The 26,891-nt window shown below is 44.3% G+C and overlaps 1 protein-coding gene across 9 annotated transcripts in view; it reads left to right on the forward strand.

Moving 5' to 3' along the window:
- The window catches only part of ndst3 (N-deacetylase/N-sulfotransferase (heparan glucosaminyl) 3), a 417,173-nt gene that overhangs the window by 236,749 nt on the left and 153,533 nt on the right, over window positions 1-26,891 (forward strand). The window lies entirely within an intron of this gene.

Genomic DNA, 26,891 nt, shown 5'->3' on the forward strand with positions numbered 1-26,891 from the left:
GGTTTGAGGTGTTATGGAGAGTGTAGTTACAACAGAATATGAAAAGGCTGCCAAGTTGGGGGGAGAGTGCAGATTGAGTTCAATCTGCATAAGCGTGTAGTGATGCACTTTCGAAGGTCGAACTTGAAGACAGAGTACATTGTCAACGGGAGGATTCTTAATGGTGTGGAGGAACAGTATGATTTTGGGGTTCAGATCCATGAATCCCTTCAGGATGCCATGCAAGTATCAGTGGGTCAGAGTGTCGTGTATGGCTCACAGCTAACAGGCCATTTAAAGTGCTGAAGGAGATAAATAAAGGCATTATCTCCCAATAAAAGGAGAATAATTTATTTGGAACATTGCAGTGAATGCAATACACATGCATTTTCTTGTCTCTGTGATCAACGCTTTTTGATCCTAGATTACCAACTCGGCGGCACGGTTAGTGTAGCGGCTGTCGCAACACTGTTACAGGACCAACGATTGGGACCAGGGTTCAAATTTGGTGCTATCTGTCAGGAATATGTATGTTCTCTCTACATCTGTGTGGGTTTTCCCCAAGGGGCTCCGGTTTCCTCCCACTCTTCAAATGTACCGGGGGTTTTAGGTCAATTGGGAGTAATAGGGCAGCACTGGCCAAAATGGCCTGTTTCTGTGCTATATGTCTAAATTTAAAAAAATTTTGCCCAGTTGCAGATTGAGGTTTTGCTCAGTACTTTGATGTTCATGGCTAATTACCATTTCTTATAGTGATCAATGTACTAAATTTTCTAAAGTGAGGCAATTTGTCATTTTCTGAATTAAGCTGCTCTCCTCAATGAACTTCACACTGAAGTCTTGCTTTAACCGAAATCACTGCTATATTTATCTTATCCTCCTTGGACTATTTAATCTCTAATTGCATTATATATTTTAGTGGAAATTTTTTATTTTTTTAAATTTAAATTTAAATATGGAGATCCAGCACAGTAACGGGCCCATCTGTCCCCAATCAACCTATAATTCCTGCCCGATTTGAAGGGTGCCGCTGGAGGAAACTCACGCAGACAAGAGGAGAACATACATACTCCTTTTAAACAGCACTGGATTCGAACCAGGATGGCTAGCACTGTAATAGCATTGTTCTAACCATGAAACCAACCATTGTGTATCTCTCCCAATAGACAAAAACTAACTCGCTGATAACCTGTTAGATACATGAATGAAAAATGCACAGAAGTGAAAAAAATACTGAATCAGTATGATACTTGAAAAGCAATGGACTTGAGATTCCATGGAGTTTACTCTGATGTGACTCCTCCAAAACGTGTTCCTCACTGAGGCTTCAATTGGATAGTTGCCAACCTCGTGAGGCTGCAAAACAAATTAACTGTACCGACCCCCTCACCTCCCACTCATCCCAAACCTCACTGTGAAACTTCAAGCATGATCATTGTTGAATTAGTACACACCATGACTACCAGCTCCCCCACATCTCCATCGGGCACACAAAACTCAAAACGGTCAACCAGTTTACCTATCTTGGCTGCACCATTTTATCGAATGAAAGGATCGACAATGAGATAGACAACAGACTCACCAAGGCAAATAGCGCCTTTGGAAGACTACACAAAAGAGTCTGGAAAAACAACCAACTGAGAAACCTCACAAAGATTAGCGTATATAGAGCCGTTGTCATACCCATACTCCTGTTCGGCTCTGAATCATGGGTCCTCTACCGGCATCACCTACGGCTCCTAGAACACTTCCACCAGCGTTGTCTCCGCTCCATCCTCAACATTCATTGGAGCGACTTCATCACCAACATCGAAATACTCGAGATGGCAGAGGCTGACAGCATCGAATCCACGCTGCTGAAGATCCAACTGCGCTGGGTAGGTCACGTCTCCAGAATGGAGGACCATCGCCTTCCCAAGATCGTGTTATATGGCGAGCTCTCCACTGGCCACCGAGACAGAGGTGCACCAAAGAAGAGGTACAAGGACTGCCTAAAGAAATCTCTTGGTGCCTGCCACATTGACCACCGCCAGTGGGCTGATATCGCCTCCAACCGTGCATCTTGGCGCCTCACAGTTCGGCGGGCAGCAATCTCCTTGGAAGAAGACCACAGAGCCCACCTCACTGACAAAATACAAAGGAGGAAAAACCCAACACCCAACCCCAACCAACCAATTTTCCCTTGCAACCGCTGCAACTGTGTCTGCCTGTCCCGCATTGGACTTGTCAGCCACAAACGAGCCTGCAGCTGACGTGGACATTTACCCCTCCATAAATCTTCGTCCGCGAAGCCAAGCCAAATCAAATCATCAATCAAATTAAAATACCACTCAGTACACATATTGTAAGGTTTAATAGGCAACAGATATGTTAGTACAAAGACACAATGCTGGAAAAACTCACCAGTTCAAACAGTGGACCTTAAATCGGCAAAGATAAAGATACATAACCAACGTTTGGGGCTTGAGCCAGTGACAGATTAACCATCAGGCTGAGTAGGCTGAAGCCTTGGGGCCCAGAAGGTAAGGGGATCCCTCAAACAATAACAGAAACGAGAGATACAATAGAAATCATACTTTAACGATGCCAAAGGGAATTAAGCCACAATATTAAAAGTATTTTAAAATTGCAACAACTTGTAGCTTTCAACTCTCCTATCGATCGGCTTTCTCCTATTGACTGAAATCAAAAAGCAACGGGCCTTCTCGCGGCAGCAGCAGCTCAATGGCTGTCACTGTTACCCATAATCCCCCACACAGCTGGGACCACTCTGTCTGTGCCAGCACCAGGGAAACGTGCACGCTTGTCGTCACCTGCCTTCTATCCATCACTACGTGCCCAATTGTCATTAAAGCGTGAATTCCAGCAACCGTAATGATAACGCAGGGAAATATAAATAACCCGTACACTTCAGGAAATGTTATTTTCTATTCAAATACAGTTGCACGGGGATGGGATGTGGGAGTACTGGAAAACTAATGTTAATAAAATTGTTTGATCTGATTTGCCTTCATGTGTCGTGCCTCTTTGAAATAAATACAAGATAAAATCCACTCTTAATGGTAGTGCTGTGGGTGGGCTACTGTTGCTTCAATTTCTTGGCTTCATCTGGCGTTAAGTAAATGGTAATATGGTTGTGAAAGTTGGCTGACCGACAATGGATCCAGCTTCATATCGAAGGTTCTGTTGCCATTCAGTTTCAAGTATCAGGAAATTTAAAGTGCAAATCACAGTTAGTTATAAAATAAAACTGGGGCACAATTGTTATTTTAACTTGGACTTGCTCAGTCTGTAGGAGCCCTCTGAATGACCACGGCCCCTCCCCTCCATGCTTCCCTTTTCCCGGGCCGGCACCAAGCTCACTTTCCATTGACTCGATGCCCAGTTGATCATCAGGAGGCCAGTGATGTGCTTCTGCTGTCAGGTTACGCCGCATGCACCCTGGGAAGTGCAGCGGGTGGGTGAGAAAGGGAGAAGAAGCAGCTGCGTGCACCATCGCGATGCCTCCAGTACCATCATCACTTGGAATGGGCCCTCCCTTGACCCCGCAAAATGCCAGCGTGGCCTTAAAGTGTGTTTGCACCGCCGAGGAGTGAGGGAGTGAAGGATCCATGCATGGATCGGAAGCAGCAAAGATACAGGAGGGCCATTGGGACTTGGGGTGCTGCCAGACCCTTGAGGTGATGATGCTGCGGTGGCTGTGGTGCTGCACCATTCAGCATTGATTGGTCTGGAAGCAGTGGCACTAGGGAGGCATCTGCAGGTGCAGTCTGGGGAAGGGGGTCGGCAGGGACAAGGTGGTGGTGGGTGGGTGAGGGAAGAGGGGGGGTCAGTGGCTTGGCTGGGGAAGGAATTGTGTATTGGGAGATCCTTTGCAGCTCTGAGAGCTTGACTTGTATTTTGGAGTTGGTAAAGTTATCTAAAAGAGGGGTGTCAGATGTTTGGACAGGGGTGCAATTTAAGTACTTGCCATAGGCGCTATTTTTTGTTGATATGCCACTAAGTGGGTAGGCATAGCCAATGGATGCCCTCATCCCCCCACCATGGGGCCTTGCTAAAGCTTAGCCTTGGGGCCTGGGTGGTAGTTATTCTGCCACTGGCTTGAACCCTTCATCAAGGTGCACTGTTTGACCTGCTGAGTTTCTCCAGCATTGAGTTTTTACTTCAACCACGGTGCCTGCAGACTTTTGTGCTTTACTTCAGGTATGTTAGTACGATGGGAGACCTTTTATACCTCCTGTTTAAAGACATGCCAAGTATCAGTGCTTTATTTTAACTCCAGGCAAAGACCAGATGGGCAAAAAGTGGTTTCAATGCATCACTGATCTCGCCAGTAAGAGGCACAAAACACTTTGGAGCTCATACTGGCATTTGGTTGGCAAGCAGTAAGCCCTTCAGCAGGGCCCAAGCTGACTATCAAAGATCAGTCGCTGGGTATTTTCACATCAGTGTTTTTGATGCAGAAGGAATCAAGGGACATGAGGTGAATGCAGGAAAGTGGCACTGAGATATCAGCCATAGTGATAACAAAAGGCAGAGCCAACATGAATGTCTGAATAAATTCCTTCGGCTTCTATTTCTTGTGTCTTACATTCTGTCCTTCCCCACAGTCTGTATATCTCTCTCACGATTCTGGTCCAGATTTTCAGTGCCTTTGTATTTTGGAATTTAGGAGAATGGTTTTATTGAAACAAACAAAGTGGTATGTCAGGCTAGATGCTGGGATATTTCTGCTTGTGATAAGATCTGAAGTGACAAGACACAGTTATGAAGATCTTTTGAATATGTGGTGAATCTCTGGACTTCGATATCCTGGAGGTTTTGAGGCATCAAGATGATGGGGAGAGGGAGAGGCAGGTGGTATTTACAGGTAAAGTAGGTTTTTTTTGAAAGATCGGGTAATTGAAGGGAACGGAGAAGAGGAACCTGACAATGCTTATTAATAAATCCCTGCAGCCAAGGGTCTGTGCCCAAGAGGGTGGCGCCTGTGATCGGTAGTGGGTACCAGAGTTTGTAGACTCCGGGGGGAGCAGTCGACCTATGCAGGGCACAAGAAATGGGAAGAACACCCCCACCCCTCCCCATGGACAAGGAGAAGCTGGGGAGAAAACCCTTCAGAGAACCAGTGAGGGGTTCAGCTGCTGGGGGACTCATACAGGCTGCAAGCGACTATGGTCAGGGGGCCCGCATGGGCTGCTGGAAACTGGCTCATGGGAACCAGGGATTGGAACCAAGATTCAAGAGGGTGCAAATGGCTCCCAAAGGGCCTCAGGCACTGAAGGCCTCCTGATCATGTCATAGGTTTGGATCTGGAGCTCAGGTCGCCAATGGAACCAACAGGGGTCTGTGCAGCTGCAGAGCATTGGAGGTGAATCCGCAGACACTCAATGACACTGAAGGGACTCTCCTTTTTGTCTCTAGGTCCTTTCATGCCAGGCCACATAAACTTATCTTTCATGGAGCAGACCTAAAAGGCTGCTCCAGCGTCGCATTCATGTCAAACGGCTCTTTGTAGCACCCTCCGGATCCGATGGAGGCGGGGCAACTGGTGCTATAGTGCCACCCGTCATAAATACATAGCAGAGTAATGGCCTTCTGCCCTACCCATAATCCCTCATGCAGGAGGAACCACTCTATTTTTCCCAGAAGAGTTACAGCTGCATGAGGGATTATGGGTAGGGAAGACAGCCATTGCTGTGCTGTGTATTGAGCTGCAGAGAGCAGTCCAAAAAGCCAAAGCAGCCCAGTGAGGTGCTGGAGCGGCCAGTGGGGCTTTCACATCCCGCACCAGCCGCCCCCTGATGGCCCCCACCCTGTCAGCCTCCTCTGGTTGCCCCCGCCCTGTCAGCTCCCCCTAGCTTCCCCCACCCTGACGGCCCCCCCCCATCCTGACAGCTCACGCCGGCCGCTCCTGACCTGACGGTTCCTGCCAGCCGCCCCTGCCCTGATGGCCCCCACCCTGAGAGCTCCCGCTGGCTACCCCTGCCCAGCAGCCCCTGCCTTGATGACCCCCGCACACCCCCCCAATCTGACAGCTCCCACTGACTGCCCCTGACTTTATGGCCCCTGCCATTCGCCCCTACCCTGAGGGGGTCATGGATGGAGAGGGGTGAATGGTTGGAAGAGAGGGGCGATGGGTCACTGGCTGACAGCGTCATCGCAATGACGTCAGCCCGCCCCCAACCAGGCGCTTGCAGCAGCTGTTCATTCATGCGAGGCTGGAGTGCAGCGCTCTGCCGCTTATCCTTCCCCCAGAGGGATTGCAGTCAGCACCTTGGAGCCGCCACACCCCATTCATAGAGAATCTGTCTTGACTGCAGGGCTTTTTCTTTTGTTTTCCATTCTCTCTTATTGGAAGGGGTACAAGGTGTCATTAATGGTGACTCCATGCCTGCCTTATGGCAGGTAAATTTAATGTATATCATGTACGTTACATTTTAAATGTATTATTACGTTACAATAAAAAGGAACCTTCAACATTGAAGAGGAGACGAGGCTATGCTGATCAGCCCTGATTATAATGAATGACGGGGAATGCTTGAGAGTTCAATTGATCTTCTTGTGCTGTTATTTCATGTTGTTGTGGTTCACTTACTTTGGTCCTCAGCACTCAGGCCTCTCTGTCTCCCTCTTTCTACCTCTACATGTCACGTGTCACTCTCATTTCCCCTCAATTTCTCTCTATCTCTCTCTCCTATTCACCCTTCTCAGCATAGAGTACCCTTCTCCCTTTCACTGTTCCCCACATGATCAGCAAAGTGTTATTGGAGGGATTCAGCAGGCCAGGCTTCATCCATGGGTCACCTTAATGAAGAGCTCAAACCCAACACCTTCACCGACCATTTCTGTCCATGGATGATGTTCCTCCAGCAATTCTTTGTCCACTCAAGATTTCAGAAGTTGCAGCTTTTGTGTTTCTGTCACTCACTGTTGTCTAGAATCTTAATATTGTGCCATTTCTGAATGTAAATAAGCTTGTGATAAAGTTGTCCATGGGACATTAATACATTCAGTAATTTGTTGTTTCTCATTAATATTGTGTTACAATTGCTGTGAGCCGCTGGTGTCTCAAAATATAGAACATAGAATAGTGCAGCACATTAGAGGCCCTTCTGCCCACAATGTTGTGCCAACCTATATAAACCTACCCAACAATCTAAACTTTCCCTATTTCACAACTATAACCCTCTTTTATTTTTGCATCCATGTACCTGTCAAATAGTTTTAAAATGTTCCTATTGTACCAGCCTCTACCACCACTCCTGACAAATGAATTCTAGGCACCCACTACACTATGTTTAAAAGACTTCTCCCCTAAACTTTCCTCCTCTCACCTTATACAGATGTCCTCTCTTATTTATTACTCTCACCCTGGGAAAAGGTGCTGGCTGTCCACCCTTTCGATCACTTTCTTAATCTTGTAGGCTTCTATTAAGTCATGTCTCATCCTTCTTCTCTCCAAAGAACTTCGTAGGACATGTCCTCCAATCCAGGCAACATCCTGGTAAATCTCCTCTGCACCCTCTCCATAGCTTCCACATCCTTCATGTAATGTGATGACCAGAACTAAATACGATACTCTGTGTGGTATAACCAGCATTTTATAGAGCTGCAACATTGCCTCACGACTCCTGAACTCAATCCCCTGACTATTGAATGACACCATACCTTAAGCCTTCTTAACTACCTCTCTCTGCATCAGCTCATAATGGAATAGCAGAGCAGACGATGGGCTGAATGGCCTACTTCTCCTATATCTTGTGGTCTTACCTTCTCAAACTGCAATGCGAAGTTGAGTGCATTTATTGCAAAGTACTCACCAGTACTTTCATATGAACTGCCTAACAGTATGAGGAAGGCTATACTGGCCTTGGAGGCAGTCCAGAGTTGGTTCACCAGGTTGATACCAGAGATGAGGGGGTTGACCTATGAGAAGAGACTAAATGGTCTGGGATTATACTCTCAAATTCAGAAGAATGAGAGGAGATCTTATAGAAACATATAAAATTATGAAAGGGATAGATAAGATAGAGGCAGGACAATTGTTTTCACTGGTAGGTGAGACCAGAACTAGGGGACACAGCCTCAAGATTCAGGGGAGCAGATTTAAATCGGGGATGAGTAAAAACTGTTTTTCCCAGAGAGTAGTGAATTTGTGGAATTCTCTACTTCGTGGAAGCAGTTGAGACTACTTAATTAAACATATTTAGCGTTCCGTTAGATAGATGTTTACATAAAAAAGGAATTAAGGGATATGGGGAAAAGACAGGTGGGAGGGATTGAGTCAATGATCAGATCAGCCATGATCTCATTGAATGCCAGAGCTGGCTCAATGGGCCGGATGGCCGACTCCTGCTCCTATTTCTTATGTTCTTATATTAACAAGTGATAAATATAGAGGGAGTCTTTGAGAAAACCTGCCAAGGATCAGTGATTAATGGCATGGAAGTTGAAACATCTGGAGTAGGGGAAGATAAAACAGCTGAAGCATTGAATGCCAGATCCTACCACAGGGCTCTCCACTGCAGAGCATAGTGGAGTTTGAAATTGCTTGAATCTAATGTACCCTGCTTGAAGGACATAAAGGGACAGCAGTTAAACAAAAGACAAACTATTAGGGACTAACATCCTTGCAGGAAAGTTTGCTTGTGCGACTCCAGGACTGGGGTTAATGAGGTGATCCAAAGGAATGGGAACCAGAGTGCCAGAGCAGATAGTGAAGTGGTTGTTGGAGGGGGGGGGAGGGGGGGAAGGTTGTTAAGCCTGCAAACAAAGACAGAATTGAAAGGTTGAGCATTTGTGGGAATAATGATCTGGGTTGCGTTTATCTCAAGGCAAGGACTGTTGTGAGTTACACATGGAGTTATAACATTGTGGCCATTAGCGTAACATGGTTGCAGGAGGGGCAGGACTGATACTCAATGTTTCAGGGTTCTGTTGTTTCAGGCCAGTGTGTCTGACATCAGTAGTGGGTGAATTGCTGCAAGGCATTCCAAGAGATCGGATATACATGAATAGTCAGGGACAGATTAGGAATAGTCCACATGGCTTTGTGTGGGATAGGTCACGTCTATCCTATCTTATAGAGTTTTACAAGGAGGTTGCCAGAAGAATGGATGAAATAAAGGCAATGGGTGTGGTCTGCATTGACTTTAGTAAGGCCTTTGATGAGGTTCTGCAAGGGACATTGGTCAAGAAGGTTCAGGTTCTTTATATTCAGGATGAGGTAGTACATTGGATTAGATTTTGACTTGGCAGGAAAAGCCAATGAATTGAAGTAGATGAATGGCTGTCTGACTGGAGGCCTGTAACTAGCAGTGTGTCTCAGGGATCAATGCATGGACCTTTGTTGTTTCTCATCTATAGCAATGATCTGGATGATAATATGGTAAATTGGATAAGCACATTTGCAGATGACACAAAGTTAGGTAGTTGGAGCTGGATTGTCATTGGGGGAGTCGGAGGCAGTGATAGAGAGGAGCTTCAGGGAGACAGACACCCCAAAGTTCAGGAGGCAGGTAGCAGGCCGACTGTTAGGAGAGGGAAGAGGAATAGGCAGACAGAGCAGAGCACCCCTATGGCTGTTCGCTTCAGCAAGACTGTTTTGGATACCGTTGAGGTGGGTACGATTGTCGTGGTCACGTCTCTGATGCAGAGCCTGGCCCCTCAGCTCAGAAGGGAAGGGTGGAGAAGAGGTGAGCTATGGTGACTGGGGACTCATTGGTTAGGCGAACAGATGGGAGGTATGTGAATGAGATCAAGACTCCTGGATGGTATTTTGCCTCCCAGGTGCCAGGGTCAGATATGTGCCTGACCCAAGTTCCCCACTATTCTGGAGGGGAAGGGTGAACAGCAAGATGTCATGGTCCACGTGCGGACCAATAACATGGACAGGAGCAGTGATGAGGTCCTAAAAAGGGGTTAGGAAAGAAGTTAAAAAGCAGGACCTCAAGGTGGTAATCTCAGGATTGCTGCCTGTACTACGCGTTAGAGAGAGTGGGAGCAGGAAGTTGCGACAGATGAATGTGTAGCTGAAGAGTTGGTGCAGGAGTACAGATTTGTGGATCATTGGGATCTCTTCTGGGGAAGGTCTGATCTGTTCGAAAAGGACAGACTGCACCTGAACTGGAGACGGACCAATATCCTGGCAGTCAGGTTGCTAGAGCTGTTGGAGAGGGTTTAAGCTAGTTTGGCAGGGGGCTTGGAACCAAAATGTGAGTGCAGAGAACAGGACGAAGGTCAAAAGCATAATGCTATGTTCTGAGTTTGTGAGGAAGGACAGGCATAAATGTAACCAGTTAGAGGGTTTGAAGTGTGTCTATTTCAATGCTAGGAGTATTAGGAATAAAGGGGATGGATCAGTAAGTGGAACTTCGATGTAGTGGCCATTACAGAGACTTGGCTGGAGGAAGGGCAGGATTGGCGGATGCAAGTACCAGGATTCAGGTGTTTTAAAAGGAATAGGATGCAAGGTAAAAGAGATGGGAGGGGGGGAGTAGCATTGCTGGTCAGGGACTGTATCATGACTATAGAAAAGAGGACACTGAAGAGGGGGTATCTACTGAGATGATGTGGGTGGAAGTCAGAAATAGGAAGGGAGCAATCACTGTACTAGAAGTAGTCTATAGGCCCCAAATGGCCCTCAGGACACCGAGGAGCAGATAAGCAGGCAGATTTTGGAATGGTGTGGGAAATACAGGGATGTAGTTATGGGAGATGTCAACTTCCCCAATATTGACTGGCACCTCCCGACTGCAAAAGGGATCGATGAGGTTGTGTTTTTGTCAGCTGTGTTCAAGGAGGATTCCTGACACAGTGTGTGGACCAGACAATGAGAGGTGAGGCCATACTGGATCTAGTTCTGGGCAATGAACCTGGTCAGGTAGTGGACCTCTCAGTGGGGGAGCATTTTGGTGAGAGTGACCTAAACTCCCCGAGCTTTAGCATAGCTATGGAAGAGGATAAAAACAGAAAAAACGGGAAAGTGTTTAATTTGGGAAATGATAATTATGATGGGATGAGGCAGGAACTAACAAGAGTAAATTGGAAACAGATGTTAAAGAGTGAGAGTAAAGAAATAATTTGGAGGAAGTTTAAGGACCACTTGTACTGGGTTCAAGGCAGGTTTGTCCCACTGGGACAAGGAAAAGATGGTAGGAGTTTGGGGAGGTCCTAAATGAATACTTTGCTTCAGTACTCACAAGAGAAAAGAACCTGAATCAGGGTGAGGTCAGAATAGAACAGGCTTGTGTGCTGGAAGAGGAAGTGTTAGATCTTCTTAAAAAACATTAACATTGATAAGTCCCTGGGGCCAGTTGTGATATACCCAAAGTTGGTGTGGGAAGTGAGGAAAGAGATTGGTGTGATTTTTTAATCTACTTTGGCCACAGGGGAGGTGCCATAGGATTAGAGAATGGGTACTGTGGTCCCCTTGTTTAAAAAAGGTAATGGGGAGAATTCTGGGAATTATAGACTGGTGAGTCTTGTGTCAGTGGTGTGGAAACTAATGGAGAGGACTCTGAAGGATAGGATCTGTGAGCATTTTGAGAAGTATGGTCTACTCGAGGATAGTCAGCATGGCTTTGTGGAGGGAAGGTTGTGCCTCATAAGCCTAATTGAGTTTTTAGAGAAAGTAACAAAGGAAATTGATGAGGGTAGAGTGATAGATGTGGTCCATATAGATTTAGTAAGGCATTTGACAGCGTCCCCCACGAGAGAGTCATGAGACATGGAATCCATTGAATCTTAGCTGTGTGGATTAAAAATAATGCCTTGCATGAAGAAAGCAAAGAGTAGTAGTGGAAGGAAATATTTCTTCCTGGAGGTCAGTGACTAGTGGAGCATCTGGTCTTTGAATTCTTTATAAATGATCTGAAGAAGCAGAAGGATGGGTCAGTAAGTTTGCAGTTGATGCAAAGGTTGGAAGAGTTGTGAATGGTTTTTGTAGCTTACTAAAGGATATAGACAGTCTGCAGAGTTGGGCAGAGAAGTGATAGATGGAGTTCAATCCAGATAAGGGCGAAGTGATGCATTTTGGAAGAACAAACCAGAAGGCTGAGTACAAGGTTAATGGTCAGTTACTTAGGAGTATGGATGAACAGAGGGACCTTGGGGTCCAAATCCATACATCCCTCAAGGTTGAGGGTTAAGAAGGACTATGGGATGTTGGGCTTCGTTAATAGGGGGTTGAAGTCAGGAGTCAACAGATCATGTTGCAACTCTACAAATCTCTGGTGAGACCACACTTAGAGTACTAGGTACAGATCTGGTCACCTTATTATAGGAAGATGTGAAAGCTCTGGAGAAGGTGCAGAGGAGATTTACCAGGATGTTGCCTTTGATTGGAAAATAAATCTTATGAGACAAGGTTACCAAGCTAGGACTTCTCTCTTTGGCGTGTCGAAGGATGAGAGGAGACTTGATAGAGGTCTACAAGATTATGAGAGGCAGATATAGGGTGGACAAACAGCATATGTTTCCCAGGGCAGGAATAGCAAACACCAGAGGGCATATGTATAAAGTGAAGGGAGGGAAGTTTAAGGGTAAGTGTTTTGCACAGAGATTTGTGAGTGCCTGGAATTCCTTGCCAGGAATGGTGTTGGAGATTTAGCATTTAAGAGACTCTTGGTCAGGCACATGGATTGAGGAAAAATAGAGGGTTACAGGGTAGGGATAGTTTGGTGTTTTTTTTAAGGAATATATTAGTCAGCACAACATCAAGAGCTGTACTATGCTGTAGTGCTCTGTTCTATGTTCTAAAGCTTGGATGTATTGTGGGCAGTCAGGAAGACTCAAAGCTTGCAGCAGGAACTGGAATAGCTGTTTAAAATCACAGATTTTAAACAAGTGTGAAGTGTTGGATTTTGGAAAGAAGAACTTCAGTAGGACTTGTATAGTAAATGTTAGGGCACTGCAGTGTGCAGTGAAACAGAGTGATTAGGAAACACATACATAATTTCCTGAAAGTGATCTTGCAGGTAGATAGGGTGGAAAAGAGAGCTTTTGGCACTTTAACCTTCATAAATCAAAGTACTGAATGTAGGAATTGTGATGTTACGTTAAAGATATATAAGACATTTATGAAGCCACAGATTGAAAGATTGCAGAGAAATTTGACATTGCCAGGAATTGAAGAGCTGAGTTATACAGAAAAGTTGAATAGGTTATCACTTTATTCCATGGAGCTTCAGAGAATGAGGGGACATTTAATAAAGGTTTTCAAAATTATGAGGTATTTAAATGGGGTTGTTACAGATTATATTATATATTATATTATATATAAATATGTTTTTAAAAAGGATAGATTTTGGGGGATTTAATGTAGGTCACTTCACATCTCATTTAAAATGCAAGAGCTTTGCTGAAGCCAGACATTCAGGCTTCGTGATTTTGCAGAGACACTGGAACTGCTTTGGAAAGAATTTCCAAAGCAGGTGCAAATGGAAAAGTCTGGGGGCTAAAGTTCTGATAAAGATCTTTCAAAGATTGGGTTTGGAGCCTTGGGAGGGGTTTTGGTTTTTACAAGCAAGGGGGAGGGAGAGAGAGAGAGAGAGAGAGAGAGAGAGAGAGAGAGAGAGAGAGAGGCCAGTTCTGCAGTAGCAGTTGAAGCTGTAACATGGCAAGCTGGCAGGTTTGTTGAAAAACTGATTTTGAAGACGGGTTGTGAGTTCTGAGTTCAGCCTGTTAAAAACCCTTGTAGTTCTTAGAAGAGGAAATGGCTAGCTAGAGTGTTTCTCCTGAAATAAGGGAAACAAGAGAAACTCTGTGGTGACCTGGAAGAAGAGGTTAACATTTGGAAAACTCATGATGGGGCAAGTTTCTTTGGCAAGACACTGAAGTGACTGATTGGATGAAATGAGTTTGCGTGTTTCCAACGAACAACATATCTCTCTCTGAAACCAACAAAAACCTTCCTGACCGGTAACCATTTAACTTTAAGCATTTAACTTTAAGCACCAGAGCCTGGTGAAGAATCATAAATGTTAAATTCTGTGCACAGTATAAGAATTGCCTAATACCAGTGAACTTGGAGAAGTTAGAAGTGAATGATTGGACAATTAAAGCAAAGAACTTTCCTGAACATATACACATTACATACACATGCGCTTAGAAGGGGATTAAGTTAGGTTGTTAATAGTAACAAGTTAAAGTTTGATCCTGTTTTTATATTCAAAGAAAATTAAAAGCAACTTTTGTTTAAGTAACCAGTTGTCTTGGTGAATTGCTGCTGGGTTTTGGGGTTCCCTGGGCTCATAACAGGGTAAATGGAAATAGCTACTGAGATCAGGTGAGGCAAGAATGAGAGGACATGGGTAACCCCAAACGTTGGTTATGTATCTTTATCTTTGCCGATTTAAGGTCCACTGTTTGACCTGGTGAGTTTCTCCAGCATTGTGTCTTTGTACTAACATATCTGTTGCCTATTAAACCTTACAATATGTGTACTGAGTGGTATTTTAATTTGATTGATGATTTGATTTGGCTTGGCTTCGCGGACGAAGATTTATGGAGGGGTAAATGTCCACGTCAGCTGCAGGCTCGTTTGTGGCTGACAAGTCCGATGCAGGACAGGCAGACATGGTTGCAGCGGTTGCAGGGGAAAATTTGATGGTTGGGGTTGGGTGTTGGGTTTTTCCTCCTTTGTCTTTTGTCAGTGAGGTGGGCTCTGCGGTCTTCTTCAAAGGAGATTGCTGCCCGCCGAACTGTGAGGCGCCAAGATGCACGGTTTGAGGCGATATCAGCCCACTGGTGGTGGTCAATGTGGCAGGCACCAAGAGATTTCTTTAGGCAGTCCTTGTACCTCTTCTTTGGTGCACCTCTGACACGATGGCCAGTGGAGAGCTCGCCATATAACACGATCTTGGGAAGGCGATGGTCCTCCATTCTGGAGACGTGACCTACCCAGCGCAGTTGGATCTTCAACAGCATGGATTCGATGCTGTCGGCCTCTGCCATCTCGAGTACTTCGATGTTAGGGATGAAGTCGCTCCAATGAATGTTAAGGATGGAGCGGAGACAACGCTGGTGGAAGCGTTCTAGGTTATTTAAAGTGGTATGTGAATGGAAAGAAAAAAATTGAAAATCACTGACCTGGTGGTGAGAGTGTGAAATGAGCTGCCTGCGAAGGTGGAGGATATGGGTTTGATTTTGACATTTAAGAGAAGATTAGGCAGTTACATGGATGGGAGGGGTACAGTCCAGGTGTAGGTTTGTAGGATGAGGTCGAATAAATAATTTGGCATTGACCAGATGAGCTGAGGGGCCTGCTTCCGTGCTATGTTGTTATTTTGTTCTCTGGTCCTATATATGATTTGCAGACATAAGGTATTGGTGAAATTGTAGAAGTCTGCATTGCTACCCATCATGCTGCAGTTGGAGAAAAGGTCAGAAATGTCCATGTTGACTAAATGACTGCAGCTCGAGATATACTGGGAGACATGTGGATTGTAGAGTAATTACTAAAGCGGAGAGACAAGTGGTGAGTCAGGTCAGGACACAGCAATTATATCATGTCCAAAGATAACTGCAGAGATCCACACTTACTATAGTTGAAGCAACTGATAAATCCATCCAGATTGATCGTGTCATTGCTGAACATGTGTGAAACACTGGTTTAAAGGCAGAATGTAATATAACATGTCTGACATTGTAAGATAATCCTATGTTATGTGAACACAGGGTAATTTGTTGTTAAAGTTCACTTGCTGTGTAGCTTCTGGAGTGTACATAATGCAGCATTCACCAGGTCTTCAAGAGTTGTACATGAAACATGTCCCATGACAATACAAGTTCTATTCTTTACATTCTCAGTGCTTCTCCCTCACTACCCCCCTCCACCTCCTTGGCCCCACTCACTCTTGCTACTTTCTTCCTCCCATTCTGAGCCTCTCTCTCCTCCACATTCACAGTGAGTTTTCTCTCTCTCTCAGCCCTTTCAAACTGCCATGTAAAATGGAGTTAACCGGGAAATTTGGACGGTTAGCGACCCAGATACATGGCGATATGAAAGGGTCCAACCGGGTCACAGACCTACCTCAGAGGTAGTGGTCAGGAATCGCTGTAAAACTTACCCAGGCGTCCTGCTCCGGCTGTTTAAAAGGGGAAATGGCTGACACGGTTACTTTGGTGACATCAGCATTTGTTTGCTGGTGACAGGGAAATTCCTGGCTGAGGTAAGGCTTCCGCGGGTGGGGCGGGGGTGGGGGGAAGAGGTTGCTACCGTGAGGGGAGAGAAGTCACTGCCATTGGGTCCAATGTGAGAGAGTTCACTGCTGCAGGGAGGGATGGGGGGCAGAGAGTTCATTGCCACGTGGGGAGAGAGGTTGCTGCTGTGGGGGGCTGCGATTTGGCAACTGATGGGGAGTGCCAACTGAACAACTGATGGGGTGGCAATTGACAGTGGGGGTGGTGACTGACAGGGAAGGCGACTGACTGGGGGGTGGTGACTGAAAGTGGGGGTGGGGATTGACAGGGAGTGCAACTGATGGCCGGTGGTGGGAGGGGGGGGTGGTGTGGTGAGACTGACTGCAAATAGTTCCCGTTAATGTGTGACGTGTCACTTATCACATCATCACAGGAATGGGATTCCCCCTTAAATCACCAGGTTGCAATTTAATGGGTAGATCGCCCTGCAATTTGAAAAGTGCTTCCAGCATCTTTGCCCCAGTAAAAAGGGGGTACTCTCCCTCTCTTTCTCTCTCTCTCTCTCTCTCTCTCTCTCTCTCTCTCCTCCTCCTCCCATTCTCTTGACACTTACTAGCTCCAATTATTTCCCATGAGAGCTGTGACCATAAAACTTGCTCATAATTCCCCAGCCCATTCCCGTGCTGAGATGTCTGTTCATGGTCCTGTGCACTGTGATGGAACACGGCATTGTATGTATAAAGTACAGGCTGGCCCATCTCCAACTTTGTAACTCTTCCCCGTAAGATTTCCCAATAAAGCTTGACCCGCCCTTGTCTCCTCCCTTCATACCAGCCTTGGAAACGGGCCAGCAGCATGTGACAACATGCCTCTGTTTTAGGTTATTAAAGCCTTTAATCCAGTGGTTCGCAACCTTTTCCTTTTCACTCACATACCACTTTAAGTATTCCCTATGTTATAGGTGCTCTGTGATTAGTAAGGGATTGCTTAAGATGGTATGTGGGTGGAAAGCAACAGTTTGAAAACCACTGTTTTAATCGTACCTAATTGACTCGTTATGTGCATGGTTTCATAATTCCAAAGGAAATGAGCCAATGACAATTTTTCTCAAGCAATATATTTCAGTCACAATTGGCTCTAGAGCAGCTGTTCTCACCCTTCCCTTCCCACCCACAGACCACCTTAAGCAATCCCTTACTAATCACAGAGCACTGATGGCATAGGGAATACTTAAAGTGATATGTGAGTGGAAAGAGAAAGGTTGAGAACCACTGTGGTTATTGATGTAGCTACAAGTTAATAACATAAATAACTGCCATGGACAAGGCAATTCGTATGGAGAAGCTGGAGACCGATCCCAGGAATCCAGAGGCCTCTCTCAAGTTTGGAATGTGGCTGCACTGTCTAAAGGCCTACATGAGGTGCAACGAGATCACCGATAATATAGATAAGTATGATCTACTCTTCTCATCTGTCAGCTACTGAGCTTATCAAATAATTTGAGACTGTGACAAGTGTGATGACATGATGACCCTAATGGATCCAGGGTCTCCAACTGGATGGCATAAACATTGTCTTCTTTGGTTTCTGTTGAAACCCCCAACCCCCAACTCTTTTCTTCCCCCGTCACCTTTCCACCAGCTCTGCCTGTCTGTCTCTATTTCTTTTCCCTCTGTCTCCTTTCACAGAGCCAAAATCAATTCTCACCGCTGCACGTTTGGAGTACCAGTTAGTGCCAGCGATCAGGGCTGGTGTTCAAATCCCTTGCTGTCTGTAAGAATTTGTATGTTCTCCCTGTGTCTGCGTGGGTTTTCCCCAGGTGCTCCAGTTTCCTCCCACCATTCAAAAATGTACTGGGGGAGTAGGTTAATTAGGTGGCAAGAGCTCGTGGGCCAAAATGGCCTGTTGCCGTGCTGTATGTCTGAATTTTAAAAAAAACCCTCCTCTTATCATTTCCAAATGACACCGTTTATCTGTTGGTCTAGGCTTTTCACCTCCCATTCTTACGCCTTTCTCTCCCAGTCTTGAATTTAAACACCTGCCTGCTTTTTTATTGTACCTTGAAGAAAGGCTGAGGACTGAAATGTCTGTAATATATCTTAACCTCCCATGGATGCTGCGAGACCAGTTGAGTTCCTCCAGCATTCCTGCATTTTCACCATAAAATCTGCTGAAGCATTTCAAACTTGTTCTGTCAAAATTCATGTCCTCAGAGTGAAATTCAGATGATGAAATGTCAGAATCTATTCGATTTTCAGTCCAGTATTGAACCAGTTCTTTGATCTGTCACATTGCAGTATGATGGAGAATCACTGTTAGATCACATGGAATCATGGTCGTCAAATTCATTTCATGATGACTTGACAAAGTGACTGTTACAAGCCTGAGCAAAAATGCAGTTTTTCCAGTTTATTTATTGTGTAAATCCTCCATTTTGTGTATATCCTCATTTGATTTTTAATATTGCATTTTGTGTTCATTAATGCAAAATAATTTCCTTTGCATATCTGGAAACTGGAAACCAGTGGCAAGGAATTGCATGGGAAAGGAGCATTCCCCAATCACCTAATGCTATCGGGAACTGAAAATTAAAGTACTTATATACACAACTGTAAAACAAAATTTGTATCTGAGAGGTGAGGACATGCCTCGTGCAATCATAGAAAGTTTACATCGTTGAATATTACATTAAAAATCTAACATACATGATATAATTCTTAAAGCAAACAAAGTCACCATGAACATTGCCTGCTGACCCTAACAACAGGATCAGAATCAGAATTTATTGTCGTGAACAAGTCACGAAATTCGATGTTTTGTGGCAGCATCATAGAGCAAACATTCATATTATGAACTATCTTACAACAATAATATATTAAAAAAATATTAGTCCACAAAAAGTAAGGCAGTGTCTTTGGTTCATCAATTATTTAGGGATCTGATGGCAGCGGGGAAGAAGCTGTCTTTGTGCCGCTGAGTTTTTGACTTTAGGCTCTTGGGTGGTGGGGGTCTTTGAGGATAGATGCTGGTTTTTTAAGACACCGCCTCATGGAGATGTCCTTAAAAGAGTGGAGTTTGGCACATGTGATGTCGCAGGCCAAATTAACAACCATCTGCAGTTTTTTCTTCTCCTGAGGATGGGCACCTCCCTAACAGACAGTGATGCAAGCAGCCAGAATGCTCTCCATGGTAGAAGTTTTTGAGAGTCTTCAATGACATATTGCATCTCACAAAGTATAACCACTGGTGAGCCTTCTTCATGATTGCATCAACCTGGAGACTTCCTCAGAGAACGGGAGAAAGAAAAGCAAAATAAGCCCTTCAGTCACTGAGCGTCTTCAGATTTGCCTTCAGCACTCCCACAGCTTCTGCAGCTGCACAGATTCTGTTCAAATCATTGGTACCCTGAGCCCCAGATTCAAACCTATGATACAATCAGGAAGCTTTCACCACCTGATGCCTGTCGGGAACACTTTCTGCTCTCAGCATCCCTTTGAACCCTGGTTCCCATGAGCCTGTCTCCAGCAGCCCACGGCCCATGCCGGTCCTCCATTTGCAAGTTGCCCGCAGCCTGTGTGGATCCCTCAGGCACTGAGCTCCTCGGTGGTCACCTTCCCTGTAGAATTGTCTCCCATGCCTCTCCTTTTCAACAATAGTGTTCTCCCCATTTCTGCAGCTGGCCCACAGCCTCCCCAGAGTCTGCAACCCCTGGCCAACACAGGTGCCACCATCTTGGCCACAGATTGCAGGATTTTAACAAAATACACAGTTGGGTTCCTTAACAGCCACTTAAACTGTATGGAGCTGTTAAGATTGGCACAAGGACCCAGCAGAGCAGCACTGTGTCTCCGCTCCCCATTCAAAAAAATGGCAGAGGAGCTGAAACTGCTGGAACATCAGCGCTGCCACTGGTGTGGACTCGCAGAGAGTGGAGAGTGGAGTCACAACACTCCCTTTGGATCCAACTACCAAGTCTGAATGTACAGGCTTTAAATGACCTGTAAAGGGAGTTGATGATGGTTTTATTTAAAAATACTGCGACCCAGGTTCTGTGTCCAAGATGTCGGCACCTACGATTGGCACAAACCACAAGGGGTTATATACTCTGGGAAGCAGAGAATTGGCACAGGGCACAATAAAACAGGGAAACCAACCCTATCCCCCCCATCTGAGAATGAGAAGCAGAAGTGATGAACCACAAGATGGTGACCATGGCAGTGGGCCAGAGAGGAGTTCTGCAGTTGAAGAACAGGCGGCGGTCTGTTTGTAACTTGAGGTGAGGAATACACGAATGCTGCGGACTACTGGAGATTGGCTCGAGATTGGTTGAACTGGGATCCGAGAGGGTGCCAGGGGCACTAAACAATCCCAGAGGTTTGGATCTGGAGCTCAGGCTGCTAATGGTTTGAATTGGACTCTGTATGAATGCGGGGGATGAAGAAGCGCTGGAGATGAATCCATGGACATTCGGTGTCTCCAAGGGGGCACTCTTTTTCTTCTCTTTCTCTGACTGCAAGAGGTGTTTCAGGCAATTTCTGCTGATGGTGAAACTGTCTGCCTTACAGCAGACAAAAACTAATTTGGTGTAATATTGCACTCTTTATTAAATGACTGTAAATTATGTTACAAACTAATAAACCCTTATTAGTACTAACAAATGAACAGCAATGGAAAACTCACTAGACCATGGTGAATTTAAAATAATAGTTTTTAATTAAACTATTACCATATATATATATATGTATATATATATATCGACGTACAAGACGAGTCCCCAAAAAATCTCTCAAAAAATGGGGGTCGACTTATAGCTGAATATTCTTTTGAGACCTTAAATTCAACTCAAAATCCAATCTGTGTTCATCTGGCGTATAAGTCAACCCTTGAAACCACCCCACCCCCCCCCCACAAAAAATAAAACACGACTGCGAGAGATTTTCATTGAGGTTTTTATTGAAAACAACAACACATTTAGAACTCTTCAAAATCACTCTCGCTGTCATCTGAAGAAAAGATGGTGGCAAGCACATCCATATTCTCACTGTTGAAACAGTCATCACGTGGGCCCCAGTCTGTATCTAATATGGCAGTTTCAGCCTTGTCGTCAGTATCCCACAATAACTTATCTTCCGAGCCATCAATTGCACAAGAGATACTGCACTTTTTGAATGATTTTATCACAGTCTCTACTTTAACTTTGTCCCATGCCTTGAGCACAAAGTTACACAGCACATCAAGTGATGCAGTATCCATTGCCCCACCTTTTGTAAATGACTTTTCTGGGCTCGACAGCCATGTATTCCTTTCCTCATGCACATGGCTTGTTCAAGCAGACATCAAAAGGTTGAAAAATAGACGTTAAACCACCCTGGATAACTGCCATGTAAGTATTATGTAGTGCTAACCTACTTATCGTGTTCTCAGTTAAATGGCTACGAAACATATCTCAGACCAGCAAACTCCGTTCTTTGCGTAACCGCCTGGCCGCCTGTTCCACACATTGTCTATCCATAGTTTTACACCATTTTCATCCATCCATCCTTTTGTACAAAATATCTGCAGGGAATTTCATTTTCAGTTTAATTTTGCTTTTGAAGATTACCATGGGTCTTAAATTTGTCCCATTGGCCATGCATGATGACACAATGGTAAATCTGGTCCTTTCATGGCCTGTACTTCTAGATGCACAGTTTTAACACCTTTCCATTCCAATGTCCTGTTGCCTATCATGTCTCAATTTATTGGGGTTTCGTCCATGTTCCCGACATTTGCCAATCCAAACTGGTTTATAATAAACTGGTGAAAGGTTAAAACTTTATGATCAAGATCTTTTGGTAGTTTCTGTACAATTTTAGTTTTTGGTGTAATACCAGATTTTTCCTGTTCATGAAATGATTGCACCACTCAATTGTAGCCTCAAAATCATCACTGAGGTCTGGGTGCCACTTGGCCCACTGCAGTGCAAATCGTCTTATTTTATTTCAGGTGACTATGTAGTAATCTTGCCTCTGTCCACATACCCATTCTGCAACTGATTTTCCAACTCTGGCCAACAAGTGATTCCTTTTCTCAAAGAACATTCCCTTTTTGGTCTGTTTCTTAAAGTCTTTTCTTTCTTCCTCCCATCTCTTTCCAACTTCTCATCCACATGAAATTTTCTTGCAGCAATGCAGTTGTTGGTTTTCTTGGCCATTTCTATCGCTTTCAACTTAAAGCTCGCTTAGCAATCACCTCCAGTCAACACCCAGCAGATCAATCCACGTAATCTATTGCTGCGGAGAGCGGGGTGGGGGGGGTGGTCGATGAATACGCCAGTCAATGGTCCATCTGAGGTATTGTGAGCTTTGGAGGTTGACTAATACATTGGTCAACATGGTACCTCAAGCAGCCAGAAAATTTGGGTCGACGTTTATACCAGATATACCATAAAACCCTTAAAATGAGGCTGAAAAAGGGGGATCAACATATGCCAGTCGACCTATATGCCAAAATATATGGTAATAACTTTGCACTCCTTACTTATCTCTAAATTTAATTCTATCTTTAACCCCTCTATGCACAAATGTAAGTGTGTGTGTGTGTGTGTGTGTGTGTGTGTGTGTGTGCACTTGCATGTCCATATTAAAGTCCAAAAACCATTACTATTTAACCTTGATTCTGAAAAAGTCAGTTTTTAAAGTCCAGTTTCAAACATTTTGTTGACTTCAGGATCCTTCTAAATCACAGTTCAGAAGTAATTATGAAGCACTTTTAAACATTATATCTTCAGATCACATTTAACTCACAAGTCTCTTGATGAACTGTCTTTCAGAGAGATATTCTTCAAACTGGAGTGACCATCTTCTGGACACAAATGAGGCTGTACCTCTTTTCTTAAAAGAGCAATCGCAAGTGTTCTTACTTATTTAAAAGCCACTTATGTTGTGTATCTCCTATAATAAGGATAATACAATATAGAACAACATCTCTTTCTCTTTCCAGAGATTACTGCCCCAATCCTGCCTCTTCAGTCCTTCGTCTTTTTTTCTTTCTAGAGGCTGCGTCTGCAAATGTGAACATTCTTTCTGAGTTTAATGGTGTATCTGTAAATGTGCTGACCTCTGTGTGGCCCTGTTCCAACCCACAACTAACTTACTAAGAATACATATACAATATTTTAATGCTATAACTTACTTTACTAAGACATTTTATATGAAATATAACATTAACCTAAATATTAATATTAACACAGATCTAGTATATTTGAATCTTGAAGCGCCCAGGTCCACACCAACATCAGTGCTGCCATGATAGCAGCTCTGGCAGTGTTGCCATTAATTTGTATATATCTGCCCTTAATTCCATATGAATGAATATGCCACAGTATTCACCAGCTTTATCAGGAAATGAATGGACAGTGTATGTTCCTACTGGGACTATCCCAGTGTAATGCACTCAGAGACAAGTGAGGAGTACAAACCTGCATTTAATAGCTTATAATTAATGGCCAGTAGGCACAATAGTCCTTGGGTGAATCTGAGGTAAGGCAGGAAATCCAGGGTTTATATTGGGGTAGTTGAAGGTGGAGCCAGGGAGGAGCCAGCCATCTGATGAATACATAGACAGTGAATTCCAGTTCACTGCACCCAGGTTCTCCAAATCAGAAGCCATGGATGAAACAAGAGAATTGTAAACAGCTGAGGACCAGATCTGTGGGCTGTGATATAGAATATCTCTTCCAGTTGAGCTCAGTGCCTTCTTTGCTCATTTTGAAAGAGAAAACAATCAATAACCTTTCTTAGCCCCACAGTCCCCAGTAACTGTGCTTCTGGACCCTGAGGATGAGGTTTACGGGTGTGAATCCTCAGAAAAATCATCTGTCCAGATGACGTACCTGGTCAGGTCCTTCCAACTACCTGGCTGAAGTTTTTGCAGACACCTTCAACCTCTTGCTACAATAGGCTTCAAAAGGTCAACCATGTCCGCTGCTGAAGAAGGGCTATGGCTACGTTAAAATCTGGGCTTCTGTTAGGGCACAAAAAGACACAGCAGAACCAAAAAGATGCAAGACACAGTTTGATTCTTGTAACACCAGTGGGAATGAATGATATTCAGTGTTGGGTAGACAACATCACCTCACTGATACAAGAGAATCTCATTTGAACATTCAAGGCAAAGGGTACAGTCTATAAGTCAGTCTTTCGCAGAATTATCAAACACAGATTTCCACTGACTCTTTGTTACAGGTAAAGGTTAGCATTATGCATTTGTTCATTTCAAAAGGTAGGAAAAGGGGTTTGCATCAGTCGGAGGTAACAAATAAATGTGGCAATTCATAAGTTGAACAGTATTGATAGATGTCTGGAAATGTTCACATTAAATATATATTGATATCTGTTGTAGCCACTGAAATTAACGAGCTTATGAGCCATAAAATGGTATCTGAAACTACCAGCCCAGGGAGGGGGTCTGCACCAGCTTTCCTGTCTGCACCAGTTTCTGGCAGCCTCCTTTGTCAGCAGAGGCTGTATCTATCATGCAATAGAAATGACAAAGCTGAGTTTCGGGTGGGAAGCATTCATGAATGGACTAACTTCATTGAAAGCTCATTATGCAGATATGAATCCATTTAGCTTTTGCCAGTTGCAATTAGCAGCACAGTGAAGGGCATCCTTCATGGCCATGAATTCTAAGAAGCTGCCTTAATTGTTTCTGGGAAGGGACAGAACAAGGTTTTAATGGCTTGGTCTGAAAGGATCTCTGAGTATGTGGAATCTAGCTTCTGCCTGCTTTTTGGGGCATTGAATTACAGGTTGGAATTTGTCATTTTTCCAAGCCTTGATATTTTCCTATATTTGTACTATCTGGACCCCCTAAAACCTCAAACTTTCACAGCTATCATCCAGTGGGTCTGACATCTACCATGATGAAGTCCTTTGAGAGGTTGGTTATGCAGCAGGACAACTCCTAAGTCAGGATGGTCTTGGAGCCACTTCAGTTTACTGATTGTCACAAGTCTACGGCAGACCCCGTCATATTGGACCTTCACTCATGTCCAAGACCAAAGAGCAGCTATGTCAGACTGTTGTTCATAGTCTACAGTTTAGCATTCAACACCATCATACCAACAATGTACATGACCAAGATAATGGACCTTGGACCCTGTGCAAAAGGATCCTTAACTTCCTCAACTGCAGACCTCAATCAGTGTGGATCGGCAACATCACCTCCACCTGACGGGTGTCTCGGTTGGTACAGCAGTTAGTGCAATGCCTTTACAGCACCAGCGATTGGGACCAGACCTGGTTTCGAATACCGCGCTGTCTGTAAGGAGTTTGTATGTTCTCCCTGTATCTCCTTGGGTTTTCTCCAGGGGCTCCAGATTCCTCCCACCCTTCAAAAACGTACCTGGGTGTAGGTCTGTAGAGCTCGTCGAAAGAACCAAAGACTTGTTGATCCAAACCAAGGCTTTTATTAGCAAAAGACAGGAGCTCTTCACAGGTGGCCGACCAGTCCGGAATGATCCGACCTGGCTAGGGACACAACCCTTTAAGGCCCAGACAGTAGGCATGGCTAAGCTCTCAGCCAATCGCTGTAAGCACAGTCATTACACTCTAAATACTGTAACTATATACATTGGTGATAGGTCTGTACAATCACAAGGTCAACGGGGTGTAAATTGGGCGGCACAGACTCATAGGGTCAAATTGGCCTGTTACAATGCTGTATGTCTAATTTTTTTTAAAATTACCAACCATCAACACAGGCACCCCAAAGTGGTATGCTTAGTTCCCTGCTCTATACCTTGTACACCCATGACTGAGGCGCCACATTCTGCTTCAATTTAATCTACAAATTCGCTGAGGACACCACTGTTGTTGGCTGAATTACCGGAATTAATATAGGATGTTGATAGAGAACCTTGTTGGATGGTGCCAGACAACAATCAAGGTCACCAAGACTAAGGGGCTTATTGTTGATTTTGGGAAGGAGAGGCCGAGGAATTACGTACCTGTCTGAATTGGTGGGAAGGAAGTGGAGAGAGTCATCACCTTCAGGTCCCATGGATCCAATATCTCAGAACTCTTTCCTGGAGCCAGCACATATGAGGCAACCATGAAGAAGGTACACCAATGCCTCTACTTCTCTTTAAAATATCTTTATTGATTTTAATAAAGAACTTTAAGGGTATAATTCAATAAGATAATATAGAGAGTTACACAAAGTAAATAAGATATTATGTATATCGCTAAAATACATAAATTGTATATCCATAATTAATATTCTAAACAGTATATACCTTTTTCTTTAAAAAACTAGTAATATAAAAAAGAGGAATGTAGAAAATCGAAGAGGAGAAAAACTCAAACTTCTTACCTAACCGTCTTGCCAGATGCTGTATATAAGTAGTGTTAAAAGAAAAAAAAACTTTTTAAGGAATCTTAAGAGATTTGGCATGTCAAGACATCTATAGCTGCACTGTGGAAAATATATTGCATCACAGCCTGGTCTGGGGATTCAAGTGCCCAGGAATACAGAAGGCTGCAGAAACATCACAGGCTCTGACCTCCCATCGCTACAGCTATTTATGTGAGGTGCTGTCTCAAGAAGGCAGCCAACAACATAAAGGACCCCCATCATCCCGGTTACGACCTCTTCTCACTGCCACCTTCGGGAAGGTGTGTTGACCTTCATAAGTCAGTGGATTGAATTCCAAAGCTATGAGGCAGTGTTCCAGCTCTGTAAAGCTCTGATGAGACCACATATGGAAGATTCAATTCACTTCTGGT

The sequence above is a fragment of the Narcine bancroftii genome, chromosome 3, assembly GCF_036971445.1.
Source record: "Narcine bancroftii isolate sNarBan1 chromosome 3, sNarBan1.hap1, whole genome shotgun sequence".
In the NCBI taxonomy this organism is placed as follows: domain Eukaryota; kingdom Metazoa; phylum Chordata; class Chondrichthyes; order Torpediniformes; family Narcinidae; genus Narcine; species Narcine bancroftii.